Source organism: Mycetomoellerius zeteki, unplaced genomic scaffold (genome assembly GCF_001594055.1).
Source record: "Mycetomoellerius zeteki isolate Tzet28-1 unplaced genomic scaffold, Tzet1.0 scaffold113, whole genome shotgun sequence".
NCBI classification, from domain to species: domain Eukaryota; kingdom Metazoa; phylum Arthropoda; class Insecta; order Hymenoptera; family Formicidae; genus Mycetomoellerius; species Mycetomoellerius zeteki.
Window position 1 is genome coordinate 725,432 of NW_017256051.1, and position 16,037 is coordinate 741,468.

The following is a 16,037-nucleotide window of genomic DNA, read 5'->3' on the forward strand; positions in this document are numbered from 1 at the left end:
AAATAGAAATAAAAATATGAAGGTAGCAAATATACAAGAGAAGATGCAAACTACAATATTTGCAACAACTAAAAATTTAATCCAGTTAATGTCCATTTACTAATGTAGATTAACTTCAATCTTGTTTAATTTACTTTTTATCCTTTTTTAATTCTTAGAACTGGAAAAAGATAAAAAGTAAGTTAAACTAAGATTAAAGTTAATCTACATTGATAGAAATTGGTAGTTAAATAATACACTGTTGAATCTATAGTGTCAAATTTAACTTAACGTGAGTCGTCACTGCTCCTACTCAATCATATCGTTATTTTATACTAAAACAATGGTTATATTTGACATTATACAGTGTCAATTTAACACTATATAGTATCAAATTGACACGATATAGTGTCAAATTTAACTATCGTTTTGATAAAAAATAATGACATATTTAGTAGGAGCAGTGGCAACTCACGTTAGATTAAATTTGACACTATAGATTTAACAGTGTACGAGAGAGAGAGAGAGAGAGAGAGAGAGAGAGAGAGAATCTCCCTCGTTGTTCTCCTTGTCGTCTCCTCGTCTTCCTCCCACCAGCTCCGATAATTACAACCGGGCGTTCAACGAATGAGCAGGGGTATCATTAACACTTCCTGCCTCGTAACGATCCTCATCTGATACACGATACGCGCGATATTACCGCGCGCGTCACTGCGTAAACCTGTCAACCCGCCTAATCGACGTCGACGTGCCGCGTCCTTCTCTCGGTCCTCGCGACGCGCGCGCATTACGTCATGCATCCGATTAAACGTCAGCCAGACTAGCTCGGTGACACATTTTACACTTTTCTATCCGTTTACTCGGCCAATCAATAAAAAAAAAAGGAAATTAAAAAAGAAAGAAAGAGCAACACATCCTGCGGCGCGTGATCCTGAAATTAGAATTAATCATCCTGCCGAGGCACATTGGGAGACCCTTTCGATACATGGACTATCGGACTATCCTCCGGCCCCTCGAGACGCGGCCGCAGGAATTATCCCGTCAATGTGCACCGGCCCGCGGGCCTGCTAATAACTACCAATTTACCTGTCTCGCTCAGGCGAAAACAGGTTCCGCATAAATTCTCCCCCGTTTACGGCGGGGATGCTATTATGACAACTAAGTTGGCACAAATCAATTACGCACGAACATGCCGTGTAACCTCCCGCTATCCTTTCCTTACAGAAGTCCGGTAACTTTGAGAATTTTACGTTCTCTTTATGCTGATATCGAACGCGAATCCCGGCGTTTATAATAATCTCGTAAATAGATTCCGGACGGAAACCACCGTATAATTACAGATATCTTTTGCAGATATTCATACGCAAATTCAGACGCATCGTTTTAGAATATTGGCACTTGTTCTTTTTTCTCTCCGCTAACGCTTTTGCGTTATGAAAGCTGGAGAAAAAATGAAATTAGTGCCACGATACGAAACTTATATTGATACTCGTAAAACGAGATGATTACCTCGAGAGCAGGGTGAATTTAGTTTCAAGATAAAACAGGTGTGACAGTAATGATTTTAGCGCGGCATGCGTGAAACTGAACTCACGTAGCAATTAAAGGCAAACAGCTGGTACAAATTGGAATCTCTGAAATAAAAGTCTGGTCAAATACTACTACTTGTTACAAATTAGTTTAATTGAATTTGTAATCAATATAATGACGGAAGCAATAGAAATTCCCCATCTAAAAGGAAATTAAATAAAATGAATAATTTAAACACAGAAATTAAAATAAAAATTATAAAATTACATAACTTATGAAATTATAAAATTTACATATTCTTTACTGTATATAAGCACTATAAAAATATATTTTAACATTTTTTATTGCATACTTTGCTTTGCTTGTTTAGTGTTCGTTGTCACCATATAACATATTATCTGATGTCAAAATTGACCTGACTCTTGAGGGTTTCTAATGCAGATTCGAGATCCTCCGAGCAGAGACTGACCAAAGTCGACCAGTTCTTCTGATTAGTTACCACTTATGATCGATCTATTCAAAGGTATATTTCGGATAACTTCGTATATTTTTGGAAAACGAGAGAAAAAGAAAAAAGAGATAGATAACTATAAAGAGAAAGAAAGCACAAATGTCTGTGTTAACTGTTTTTATCCACTATTTTGTATCTACTTTGGTCAGACTCTCGTTAGAAAATTTGTAGTGCAGACGACGAGTTAGAGCAAGTCCCTCATCTATTCTAACAAGAATCGATCACGCTTTGCTTTCAGTAGCGGCTGCAGGCTTGAGCGGCGGTCTACTCGGAAGCGCTATGATGCCGCTGCACGTGGAGGGTGGCTCGCAAGTGCAGGTGCCGCGGGCCTTGATGCAGGCGTTCCTGCAGCAGGATCCGAATCATCCGGGCCTGGAGACGGTCCGCTTGCCGGCTCCGTCGTGTGGCGCCGACGAAGGCGGACCACCCCAACACTGTCGCGAAGTGGAGACTGAGCTGTGCCTCGTCTGTCGCCGTTGCGGCCGCGCGTATCCGCAGGAGTCGTCGCTATTGGCACATCAGCGGTCCTGCTATCTGGGCAATCAGCAGCGTCGAGGCGCCCTGCGTCTCGTGCAAGTGCGTTACTGCTGTTCGTTATGCGAGCCCGGCGTATCAACGCGCACCTACACCACCGTGAGCGAGTGGCGTCGTCACGCCGAGACGCTGCAGCATCGAGTGCGTCTCGAGGCCGCCCAAGAACGCCAGCAACAGCAGCAGCAACAGCAGCAATATGACGGCGGCACGCAATCCGGCGAGGAAACGAACCCGCTCACCGACGAGATGGAGGACGTTGTCAATCAGATCACCCTATTGGCGGAAAAAAAAACCGGGTCGGCAATCAGGACAACAACAATGGACCCGACGCCAAACGGCAGAAGCTGGTGCAAGAAGTCACCGCCCTCGCCGGTGCACGTTAAACGCCATCATATCGAAAGCTCGGGGATTGGTCTACCATCTCTCTCATAAACAGGAAAGTTGCGCACAAAATGGCAGCAAATAACAATAGAACTAGGGACTGCAAAAGGAAAATGTGGAAAAATGGACAAAAGGGGGAGAGACGAGAACCTATAGACGTCACTTGGAGGAGGTCGGACCCGAGGACGTCGCAGTGAACGAGCCAATGTTCCTAACCGGCGATTAACGGGCAAGCACGGAGTGTCCATCTCGGTGATGCACCCCGTCGGGGGCATTTGCCCCGTGGCGGTAGGAGAGGGGGCAGGAAAGGGAGGCACATTACTCAGGCGCGGATGGCGGACGGTCATTGATTCTCTCTCTTAATTTCGTCGTTTATACACCGCCAGCACATAACCACCCTCCAACCGCTTCCCTGCCCCCTGGCCCCCGCCCCCCGCGGTTCGCCTATTATTTTTGTAATGCGAATCCCGCGCAGCGCGCGCCGTGAAAATGCGCGCTCTCCAAAGTTCCTCTCGTAGCACGAAAGAAAAAGAAAAAAAATTAATAATAAAAAAAAGGTAGCAAAAGGACAGAAAGAGAGAGACTCGACGAAGGACGAGCTAGTCTAGGTGAAATCGACTGCGGAACGATCGAACGAGCGCGATCGAGAAATCCTCCTTGCTGGTCAGCCAACAACCGGTCGGTCGGTCGGTCGGTCGGTCGATCGACCAGTCAGTGGCTCGATCGGATCGAGCTGATCTTGGACGCACTTCTCGGAACGATGTGCGCGGTATGTTTCCAGGTGAGGAGAGTACGGGAAGTTCCGGAGGGAAAGTGCGTCGTACGACGCGCGTCGAGGTGGGCTAACTTAAACGTTCCTATGTAAAGTAATAATAAAGATTTAAAGCAGAGTTACTAAGAAAAGAAAAAGAGAAGCAGGAAGATACAAGCGGACGCTATTAGGCGCGGCGTAGTAGGGTAGATGGTGTGCGGCGCGCGAAACTAAAAACGCCGCCATCGTTACGAATACGTACGTACATATTCATATATATATATATACATACATCTATATATATACACATATACATATATATATATATAGATATCTGACTGTCTCTATCACTCTCTTTCTCATTTTGACGCGTCGTATGCACGTGGTTGTCCACTGATTTGTGTGAATGTGGATCTGCGTGCGTGCGGATGTATATGCGTGCATGCGTGCGTGCGTGCATGCGTGTGTATGTGTGTGTGTCGCGAATCGTTCAGCGACTTCGATGGCGATGAAAAGGGTAATAAAAGAAAAAAGGAACGCTTTTCGAGAAAGCGACGAAAAACGAAGGAAAACTCAAGAAGATACACATACACACGTACCATACTCTTTCTCAGCCACTTTCTCTACAATAAAATACACACACACACACACACACACACACACACACACACACGACAGGCGCGCACTGTACACACGTGTACAAACGGGCTTGGCACGTACGTTTTTTTACGTTCTTTATTTCCCATTTTGATAAAAAAGAAAAATGTAGTAAGATGGCGGACGAAAGGGAAAACGACGGTATATGAGGCAGCATAACAAACTCCCGGTGTGCCCGTCATCGACATGATTCGCATGCGCGAACGAGCAAGTAAGACCCAGAAACATGGTTCCTATATTTAATAAATTATATTTATTAACGCTAAACAAATGATTAGTAACAACGTTAATGATAATAATAAAATTAATAATAATAAGAGTAATAAAGTAATAATAATGAAACTAGTAATAATAATGATAGTAATAACGATAGGTATTTTAGAGAACTGTCGGTAGCTATAACGATTATCGCTAAGCAACGCTCGATGATCGAATCGATTGATACACATCGACGCTCGGGGTGGGGAAGGGGATAATGGGAGGGGTAGCCCGGCACCATTGAAGGGATAGAATTTTACTTCTGTGTCCTCCGTCTCTCTCCCTCTTTTCCACAGTCTCGCGCGTATTATAAAACGTCTCTTGAAAATAAACACAAATTGTATACACGCGTGCAGCATAACGTAAGTGGAAAAATATGGCTCTTTACAGGCTCTTTTTAATTATGAACAGATAATGGACTAAATTTTCTACTGAGACAAATCAAGACACTTTAGCGTGCATGTCCGAGATTTTTAAGTAGAATAAGGCAAATTTTAAATTAGAGACGGCGGTTGGAGACAGAAATTTCAAAAATCATCTCGCGCGAAAATATTTTAGACATACAAACGTCGTCCCGGATCACAGGTTGGGAAAGAGGGAGGAGGGAGAGAATCGCGCCCTTTTTCGAATAGCAAGAAGGCGGGGAATGATGTAAAAAATCGAGAACGACAAAGAATTCACTACTAGTTGTAAGTTACGGATAAATTACGATTAAACTATAGGATATAAGGGGAAAGGGGAGGGGTGGGGGGGAGTACATGCGCGTCGATAGAAACGATACATAGACACACAGACACACACTCTCATGCATATAAGTATATATACAGAAGAGAAGTATATATATATATATATATATAAATGAAAACTGAAGTGGATGAATAAGAAAAAATATATATTTAAGTAGATAAATATATATATATACATATATAAATATATATATATGATGTTGTGACGTACTAAAATCCTCGCGGATACTATCCGGAACGGTGACGTGTCTACACGCGTACGTACGTCGTGTTCCTCGCTCTAGAAGCTCACTCTAGAAGAAACGAAAGTTCGCGCATACAAGTGCGGCGCGTATGCGAAGCTAACAGAATGCCGGAAGTGCCACCGGAAGTGCAAAAGAAAAAAATAAGCGCAAAAAGAAAAAGTATGGCGTTTTACGTGCCGCCATCTTCTTGAATTTACGCGAATCATTAGGTTAAAAAAGAATTAAAAAAAGTATACCGAAGAAAAAACACACAAGGGTATCGCGTGAAACAAAGGACGAATGTGGGGGGGGGAGGGATGCTGGACAGAGGAATGCACTGACGAATTGGCGCGTTCGCGTCTCTCGGGGATAAAGGGGACACTCGGTGGAGGCGGGGGAGGGGTCTGAGATTCGAGGACATTAAAAAAAATACGTGATCGTTGAGATCAAACGAAAAAACGCGAAGTAATAACTATTTCTAAGGTTAACTAGAAGTTAACTAAGCAACTCTCGAGGTTCCTGTCTGCAAAAGATGCTTTTCTAACATAAAACGTTGGTAACGACGATTATTAATATTATATTTGAATTATTATTATTATTATGATTATAGATTACGATATTATATTTACATATATGTGGTCATGTATTGATTATTATCTATATAAACGTTACAGCGTTGAACTAGCGTACATTTTTAACACACGTACACACGTTCCAAAAAAATGACACCACACGAGACATTTGTGCACATATACACGCGCATTACATATTACATCTCTATACACACACATACCCGCACTCTTATACTGCTACCTAATTGAATCGCTAAATATCGAAATTTTCTCAGCCGATCGTCTTTCCGACCGGCACGATCCACCTTTACAGGACGTACCGGGACAAAGGGGAAAAAAAAAGAAACCCAGAGCGGAATCTCTCTTCATGATAAACCGATACCTCGCAAAATAAGACAATTAACGGGTGTGATCAAGTCGTAGAATTAATTAAGACGGATCTCGCGGAATCGCGCGACCGCAAATCCGTACTGTCTTCAGGATCATTGCAAACGATAACTCTATCACTACCACTAGCACGGGGCAAGATGTTCCAAACAAAAAAAAAGCGCCCGGGGCTTGAAAACCGCGGTGCTAAGACTGTGAGAGAGAAGCGAAATTTATTTCCCTTCGCCGCGTTTCCTACATACGTATAGTAAAGTCATAGAGAAGTGAGAATGCACTTGAAAACGCACAAGACGATGCGCTTTGGCCGGTATCCATCGCGATCTTAGTTTTTTTCGAATTTGCTCGCGAGAGACAGAGGAAAGCGACGCGTTGTGAGGACCGTGATATTCGTTGACACGAATTGAAACACGCGTACACACAGACAAATTGACGGACACACATACGTGCGCACACACAAACAAACAAACGAAAACACACACACACACGTACATACTGAAATCGAATTTTGCGTATGAACTCGGAGCTACACATCGCATATGAGCGTGAGTCTCAAAACGCGGCTACGTACGTGCGCGTGTACGCAAAACCGGCGCGTCGGTTTTGGCGTTTTGAGTTTCGAGTACGGAGATTGCGTGATAGAGTAACCGAACCTCGCTAGCTGTTCCTAAAAATCAACAATGAGTGAATGATAAGCGTGCGCGGATTATGTAATGGAATGATGAGCTAAACGATACGAGAACGATATGAGGAAACGAATGCTATATACATATATATATTACTGCGTTGCGGAAGAGAATTAAGAGCGGCCGAGACGTCGCCGACGCCGTTTTCCGTCGACACACGGCAAACACCCTCGCGTCGCCAACGATCGATAATCCTTCTTTCTCTTTCTCTCTCTCTTCTCGCGGGCGCGAACGCGATTGATCGCGAGGATCCATCGAGGACGCATTTTTACAGAGAACCTTTTCGCTCGACGCGGAAGAGAGAGAGGTGACGATTGAAACAATTTGCGAGCTCCTGTTATATACTTTCATGAACTCGGTAACAATAACCGCGACGTGTCATGCTCGACGAGCAAACAGTCGGAATATATCGCGTCGGTAGAACCGTTCGACGACGGAAAAGGCTACGGTGTGATCGTCCAAAGTTTTTCATTTTTTTAATCTCGTTGAGTTTCTACGAAATATGTTGAACGTGTCTATTTATTATTAACTCTATTGATTGCTATTGTGACTATTATTGCAATTATTACCACTATTGCGATTACTATTGTCATAATTATTATTATTATTATCATTATTATTGCGTTATTACCCTATTATCATTATTAGTGCGATTATTATTGCCGATTAACTTGCGAATTTGTTCGTGCGGTACTTGATTGACTATTAATTAATAATGGATACTAATTGATAACGATAGCGACTAATTCTTGTGAGAGATTGCCATGTGTATATCTATATGTACTCACTACGGGGCACCGTCAGCCGCGCGTGGGTCCGCACACTCACCGATGGCGTGGGGCAACCCGAAACGCCGGCCCGGGCAACCTCGATGATGTTGGCGCCGCGCACATCGGCTCGGCCCGCGATCGATGTACCGAGGCATCGTTCGTTCGATCCCATCTCTTGGACGCCATCCCTTTGCTTTCGATAGACGGGATAGACGGTAATAGACGGTAACGGGATAAACGCCGCTCTTTGCGCCTCTCGCGCCGCGCCGGGCCCTTTTTCTAAAACGCGGAGACGCAAACAGATCGGCGACGATCACGAAAATGTTGACAGCTTGATAGGGAAACAACGGTGACGTAATTAAAAAATTGCCATGTGTCGCGCACCACTTTATCCTAAGGACATTCTGCAGAGAACATTCTAAGGACATTCCTAGAACGTTCTTCTGAACGTCTTTGGAATGTTTCTTGGGAGGTCTGTGTTGTATGGACAAAAGTGACCGGCAGGAATTTAAAGAGAAGATACACGTGCGTTTTACCGCGAGAAAACGTGAAACGTGCATTTCATCGCGACGGAAAGATGGCCAGGTACGTTCGGTTGCGTTTCACATACCTTCGACGCGTTAAATACATATACGTCGCATCTTTGGTTCTCTAGCCAGTCGGGAGACTCCACTCGTTTCATTGAACTTTCGTTTAACTTGGCTCGTCGCATCGCGCGCAGGTTGTATCCCGCGAGGGTAACGATTTTCACGCGATCGATGATCGAGCGAGGGACGAGAAACGGCGGGACGAGTTCGCGGGTTCTCTCCTGGTCACCGCTCCGAGACTTACGCACATATTCTCGCGTGTGTGTTACAGACTTATTATTATCCATTCACGGTACCGCGCATATACACGTAAACGCGCGTCTGAATTTTATAACGACGGCGGAAAAAAGGATATATGCACGCGCACGTGTATCGCGACGACGACCATCACGACGAACGGATACGGTTGTACCTGTACACGCGCGAGGAGATGGAAAAATACACGTCAGCGTGAACGCGTGCGAGCCCCGAAGACAGAAGGAAAAATGAGGGGAAATAAACGAGGAAGGCGGCAGAGCCGCAATCGGAGGCGCCAACATCGTGCGGAAAAAACGGGCACGGTGCAATCATGTTCCTATTAGGTTTCATATCTAAGCGAGTAATTAATTATACCAGTAAATATAATGATGATGATGAAGGAAATGATGATATACGTTATTGGATGTACGCATACGTGTGGTATATATGCACAGTTTGAAAATCTATATCGAAAGCACATTTCACGTGTCTCAAACGGTCCATCCAATTTTTGTGTTAATTTAACAAGATGAATATGTTAGGAAGTGACACACGTGTTACATAAAAAATACAAAGAATATAACACTAACACAATTTTTAAGCAAATTGTGAAGAAATATTTCAGTAAAATCAAATTTAAAATATATTAAATTAGCACATTTTAATCATTTATTTTAAAACGTTTAGAGTATATTATTTTTAGGTTTTGTTCCCTTACTCATAAATGTTATTTTAACAATAAAAATGTTCATTATTATTGAATATCAATTTAACATAAAATGGTCAAATAGCGCAATCATATTACATTATTATTATATTAATATTCGGATATGTTAAAAATTCAACACAAATTTTTAACAAGGACCGATTTTCACACAAATACAAAATGTTTTTTGTACTGTGTATATGTACGACATAGTATAGCTGCAAATTACCTGAATCCTCTTTCATTCCTCCCTTGTAGAATAAAATTAAGACAAATAAGCGCGCCTCTATTCATGGGCCACATATACGTACTGTAATAGGATGGCTTAGAGTTACAATTAGAATCAAAAAACACGCACTGGGAAAATGATAATACGAGCTTTTTTTTTCGCGAGTCGCGTCAGCCGCGTACACCGTTCAGAAGACATGTTAGCCACTGTTTTCAGTGTTGCCAACCTAACGCTCTTACTACGCTGTATCCTTAAGCTACTATCACAGTACATACGTATGCATCTATAAATCTGTTCGCGTTGCTTGTACTTTTTGTACTGAGCATCTTCGCTTTCTTTCGTTCCAATATCCGAATATATGTATATTTATCTCCTTTTAAGTGCAAAAAAGTTTTGAAGATTTCAAACAATGCGAACAGACCTTAAATAGGTAAAGGAATTCGTTGTAATTTTGCAACGAAAAGGTGAATTTATCCCTCTTTTCATTCGGTTCCTATTCTATCTATTTCTGACTAGCATCGATATCGATTAGCTATCATGAAACCATTTTCAAACCCCTCGGTTTTCGGTTTCAATCGACCGATATATCTGATCGATATATGCAAGCTATGGCACATTCTCTTGAAAGGCATTATCTTCAATGAAAATCGCATGGAGACAGGAGAGCGGAGGACAACGTGATGGTGAATAAAGGAAGAAGAAAGAAGGAGATTGCGAGGAAAATAATATTTGGTTCCTAACACGTCATTCAGAACCAACGCACATTGGATTGACTTTACGTTCGTATTCAAATTTCGCTTAAAATATCTCTTGCAATATATATTCGAAGATTTCGTTATATTCTCCTTTCATAGCTTTCTCTTATCTTCAATATAACTTCAATAAAACTACAGTCTTGGTACATAAGTATAAAGCATCCTCAATTTATTGCATTTGGAAAAAGTGATAGAGCAAAAAGAGAGAGAGAGAGAGAGAAGAGAGAGAGACTCACAAAATATTAAAATTAATATAAAAATAAATCATTGTCTCATTGGGACAACTTTTAATTACTAAGAGTAATTTGGAAATATTATCACGTTCATTATAATACTATCAACTAAACATATTTGACAAATATAATTTCTCGTTATAAATCTCCAAGTAACAAATAATAATTAAGATAGTACAGCTTGCGGAAAAGCTTTGATATATTTCGTGTTATTAAGAGACATATATAGGATATTATTGAAAACCAATATTCAGCGATTTTTTGTAATTAATATCTTGTTAACTATTGCGAAAATTGCAAAATGGTAGAGGACTTTTCGACTCAGTTTTTTATTAGGAATAGCACTGTGTGATTAGTGTACGTTATTTCAGATACACCCTGTATATGTTAAAGATATTAAAAGAATCAGTAGAAGAAATAAAAACGCAGATTCGATAGATTCGAGCCACGATAAGCTGTCAAATTATCTCTGAAAAGTTCGCCGAATTACGTGACACCGCCGAAAATTTCATCAGAGTCTGACCGCGAACATTGTCGCGGACGCGCGAGCTGTCAGGCGGCACTGCCATTCTATTACGCTGGATTTCATTTTATTTCCGGCTTGCGAGGCACCCCATTTCCGGACGGCGAGTATTAGTTCACCCGCAATTTGCATAGAGACACGAAACACGCTCGCTTGAAGAACCAATGTCGCGTGATAAACTCGCTTATCGGCAATGCCGGCGACGACTTGACTGCCGTATTTTCAATCACGGGCCTGCGATCACGTCGCTCGACACGACACGTGACCGATGTTAACGCCGTAAATAATTTTGTCGATTGTCGATTATTCCGTACGAGGTCTGTAATACTCTGTACAAAACGTAACCCTCGAACTTCTTTGTTTATGCACTAATTTGAAGGGTCGTCAAGACCACAGTATTACGTGAGAGGCTTGTATAATCTAAACTAAAAATAGACACCACGTGCAGCGTTCTATTTTACCTTGTTTATTTTTTGTGCAATGTAATTTTGTGAGCGTTTAAGATGCACGAAAAGAATGGGTTTGCTGAAGTATCTAAAAATTTAGCTAAATGCAGACCTGAAAATATTTTTATATTAAAATATAATAGTTACATGTAGAACAATCAAACTAGAAGTTCCTAAAATATTAACGTTTTTAGCAGGCTTGAGTTTCCTACATAATTATTTTGATGATTCAACAAAATTATTTTCAGATCTAACAATAAATATATCTAACTAAATGTTTAAGATAATTCAACAAAATTTTTCTTTTCATTTCCCCCGTTTGCCATTTTTTTTAGAATAGTCAATTTCTCCATAAACAGTATGTGAACATTAAATTTTGTTCTAAGTTCGAAAAATCGTTCCCTGAAATTAGTGAAATATTAAAACGGTTGCCGATATGTTGAACGACCGGCTTAAATAAATGGATTCCTACACTGAAAAAAAATATAGTCAATTTTAACAAATATTTAGTTCAATACTGCCAACTAAATATTTATTAAATATAAAGATATATTTATTTGATACAAGAAACATCAATTTGATTTAACAATCATTCTTTCTACTGAACAAATATTTATTTACTGTAAATAAATGTTTAATTGGCAGTATTGAACTAAATATTTATTAAAATTGACTAATTTTTTTTTCAGTGTAGGCTTATTGATAGCTGACCACTTTTAAAGTCTTCGTATTTTTCATAACATTGAGTATGGCCGAATGGTTAAACGTGATTGGTTCTTACCTGTAAATCCGACCAATCACATTCAACCACTCGACAAGCGGACTACCTGCTTTGTTCAGTTTGAATACGCCTATTGTGTACGACTTATGCACTGCTCACAGTGCATCTATATATTGATGAATAAAACCACACTGCATAAAAAGTAAATGAGACAGAATACTGCACGTGCGATCCATTTTTAGAATAAAGACCTCTTCTATCACGTGACACCACCAGCGTGACTTGTCATTCTTTTAAATTGGCATATGAAGAAAGAAAATTCGATGGCTTTTGAGTCTATATCTCATATATTGCAAACCAAACATAAATATCAACTAAAAAAATCGTCTTAATCGAGGCTTTTGTTTTTGAAAAAGTGTGATAATAATAATCAAACCTAGATAAACAGTTACTAAAGCTTTAGAGAAATAATTAAAAAAAATAGTTCAGTTAATATAACTAAAACAGACGAAACGTTAATTTTGCTTTTCGAAATATTTTTTCTAATTATTAAAACGATTGATTACTATTGTTATGTTTGATAATATTACTACATATTACCAATATGCTAAAAAACATATTTAATATTATCAGACTTTTTTTCAGTACAGAGATTAAGTAACTGCATCAGAAATTGATTTGAAATAATCATACTAGAATAATGCTAAACTCTACTAAATCCAGACGTATTCTATTAAATAGTAATTTATCAAGAAAATCGATATTCCTGTATGTTCATTGTTTCTTTAGGTTCCTCGAGGATGACGACGCTGGTTTTAATGCGTTTTTTAAATGTCGCTTAGCTTGTTTCTTTCGAAGAAGTTAAATCGAAATTTTCGCTTTTTCGTCGTATATTTTTTGACAAAACAAGAAAATTCGCTCCTCGACGAAAACTGTTACGGTAAGTATGGATTTTAACAATTTTAATGAATCATACTTTGTATGATTAAAATTCATCAGAGATGCAGTACCGAAGTGACAAACTTTTTAAACTGTTACTTTATTTTTATTTCAAAGTTAGAGTACGAAGGAAAACTTAAAGTTTGTTAAACAGTAAGTTTCATAGAAAGATATACTATTACATTTTCATAACACAATAAATTATACTTTAAATTATAAAGACAAATAAATAAGGACAAATTTATAATTAGCAACAATCATTTGAAAGAAGAAATTTACGTATGACAATATTACGAGTGCTAACACTGCTAACAGTCTTCGGTTTTGTTAACAATTTTGCATACATCAATATAGGAGCATTGAAATAATTAAGCTTAAGAAATATTATTAACATGTTGCATTAAAATAAAAAGAAAACAATAAGATTTTTTATATTATATAAAAAATGTGTAGACACAATTTATCTTTTTATTACCTATATACAATATTTTAAGATCAAAAATTGCTTATCGCAAGTCTAAATAAATAGATATGTCAGATTGGTCACGTCTGGAGCTGAAAGCGATATTTCCTCGTAGCCAGGTCACACCTTGTGGGAAATTCGAGCCAGTTCAAAGAGCACACCTATGCGCTTGCGATACACGGTGTATATGCGTATGACGTAACGACGGTGTCGCGGATACCTTGTGTCAGAGAAGGATTACGACGGAAGTAGGAAGAAGGGAAAGGAAATAGAAGAGAGTCGCTCTTCAGGCCGCCCACCCGTCTCTCGTTCCCGAAGAGTGTTTGCTCGCGAGATGGAACGCAAATTAGGTTTGGACGGGGATCGAAGCCCCGACGTATCGAAATAAAGGCGGGCACGTAAAATACACGTCACCTAGCTACCCTGCCATCCGTAACCTTTCGGGGTAAAAAGGGATGAGATGCTATACCTACACTCGTCTAAGCTTGTAGACGCTGTCAAGTTCTTCTCCACCTTTGAGCAGCGAAACGCTCTCCTTCGCAATGTCGTTTCGTATGCTAACCATGGTTTCATATGTCTGCCTTTTCTCGAAATTGTAGTGGATTGTTGTAACATCAATGAACGCTACGAACCGCTTCACTTTTGTTTGAAACATTTCTTGTATCATTAATAATTTCGGAGAAAATTGACTGGATTGATTAAAATGGATCATCTTGTATATATGATGACACCCGAGATCCGACCATGTTTCTTTATGCAAGGTATCAAGTTAAGAATTTTTAACATACCTGAACATAATTTAACATAATATGACGTTATTTTAATATTTTATATTAAATTGGTATTTAACATTTTTATAATTAAAATAACAAAGTTTATGAGTAAATAAACAAATAATATAAAAATAATGTAGTTTTAAAACATAAATTCTAGGATAAATAAATAAAAATGAATGTACATATTAATTTAACAAATTATAAATGTTAATTTACTGAAACAGATATGCTTCCAACAAATTGTTTTCCAATTTATCAAAGTATTACATTTTTTATGTTAATTTTTACATAATGTTTGTGTCATTTTCTGACATATTTATCTTGTGTTAAATTGACACAGAAATTTGAGTAGCCCATTCACATGGAACATGTTAGAAATATGTTTTCAACATAGATTTCCCAGCTGTGTAATAATAAATTAGATACCGGACGGTATCAAGTATGTAATTAGCGATAATTTATTCATGAAAAGTGGCAACTCGTACAAGCAGCCAGAAACGACTGCAAACGAGCATTATGCTAATTTCGAAACCTCAAGGTATTAATGTCATTTTGACGCAGTTACTCTTTTCCATTTCGCCAAACGTCGTTGCATCGCGCTTAACCCAACCGATCCGTCGTAATGGCGGTATGCCGAGAATGACGAGTGTCACAATATACAGATTTAACGATACGTCGCGCATAAAAACATTTCTCCATTATACGAGATACGCTCTACGAGGTAGCAGGTGTTAACGTTATTGCCTATTACAAAGTGCTCCTCTCCAAGATTTGCATAAGACGCTAGACGACTCATTCCGCGCGCGCGTTATCGTCGCTATTGTCGCATTATACATTCTGAGAGATACAGCCCGCTGTACCCTGCATAATTTGCGCGAATGTAAAAAGACGTCCTCCGCGATATCTCACTTAACACGCACCTGGTTGAGGAAACGGAGAGGCTAGTAAATGGGAATGCTACGCGAAAACTGTCGATCGATAATTGAACTGTTAAACGATGTATATAATATTCTTCGTATTTTTAAAATAAATATCTTCGATGCAAATCCTAATTCTTTCTTTCTATAAGGCGGGTTTCTTGTTTTCTATTTATAGCTCTAGACAGAAGAGATCTAAATTTTCCAAATTTAAATTGAATTGATTCGAAATTTGTGAACGTGGACTGAATATTGATACGACAACGCTCATTACGTTTCGACTGCCATTATACTCAAAATACCAGAATTACAGAGAAGCCGTGGCAAGGAGTCTTCTTGACGAAAGGAAATACAGAAATAAATTCACCTATACAGTTTCCTCACATCCTACCCATTTCTACTCAATCGCATCGCGAATACATCCTCGCCAGAGTATCTGGTTACCCGTGCAGCAGTATGTATCTACAAAACAATTTGTATCGAACTCGATATAGTTTCTATCTCGAATGTATAGTTTTTCTC

General features: G+C 39.5%; 1 pseudogene; it reads left to right on the plus strand.

The window, feature by feature from the left end:
- Positions 1-3,877, plus strand: part of LOC108727550 (uncharacterized) — a 29,170-nt pseudogene extending 25,293 nt beyond the window's left edge.
- Positions 3,878-16,037: the final 12,160 nt, after the last annotated feature.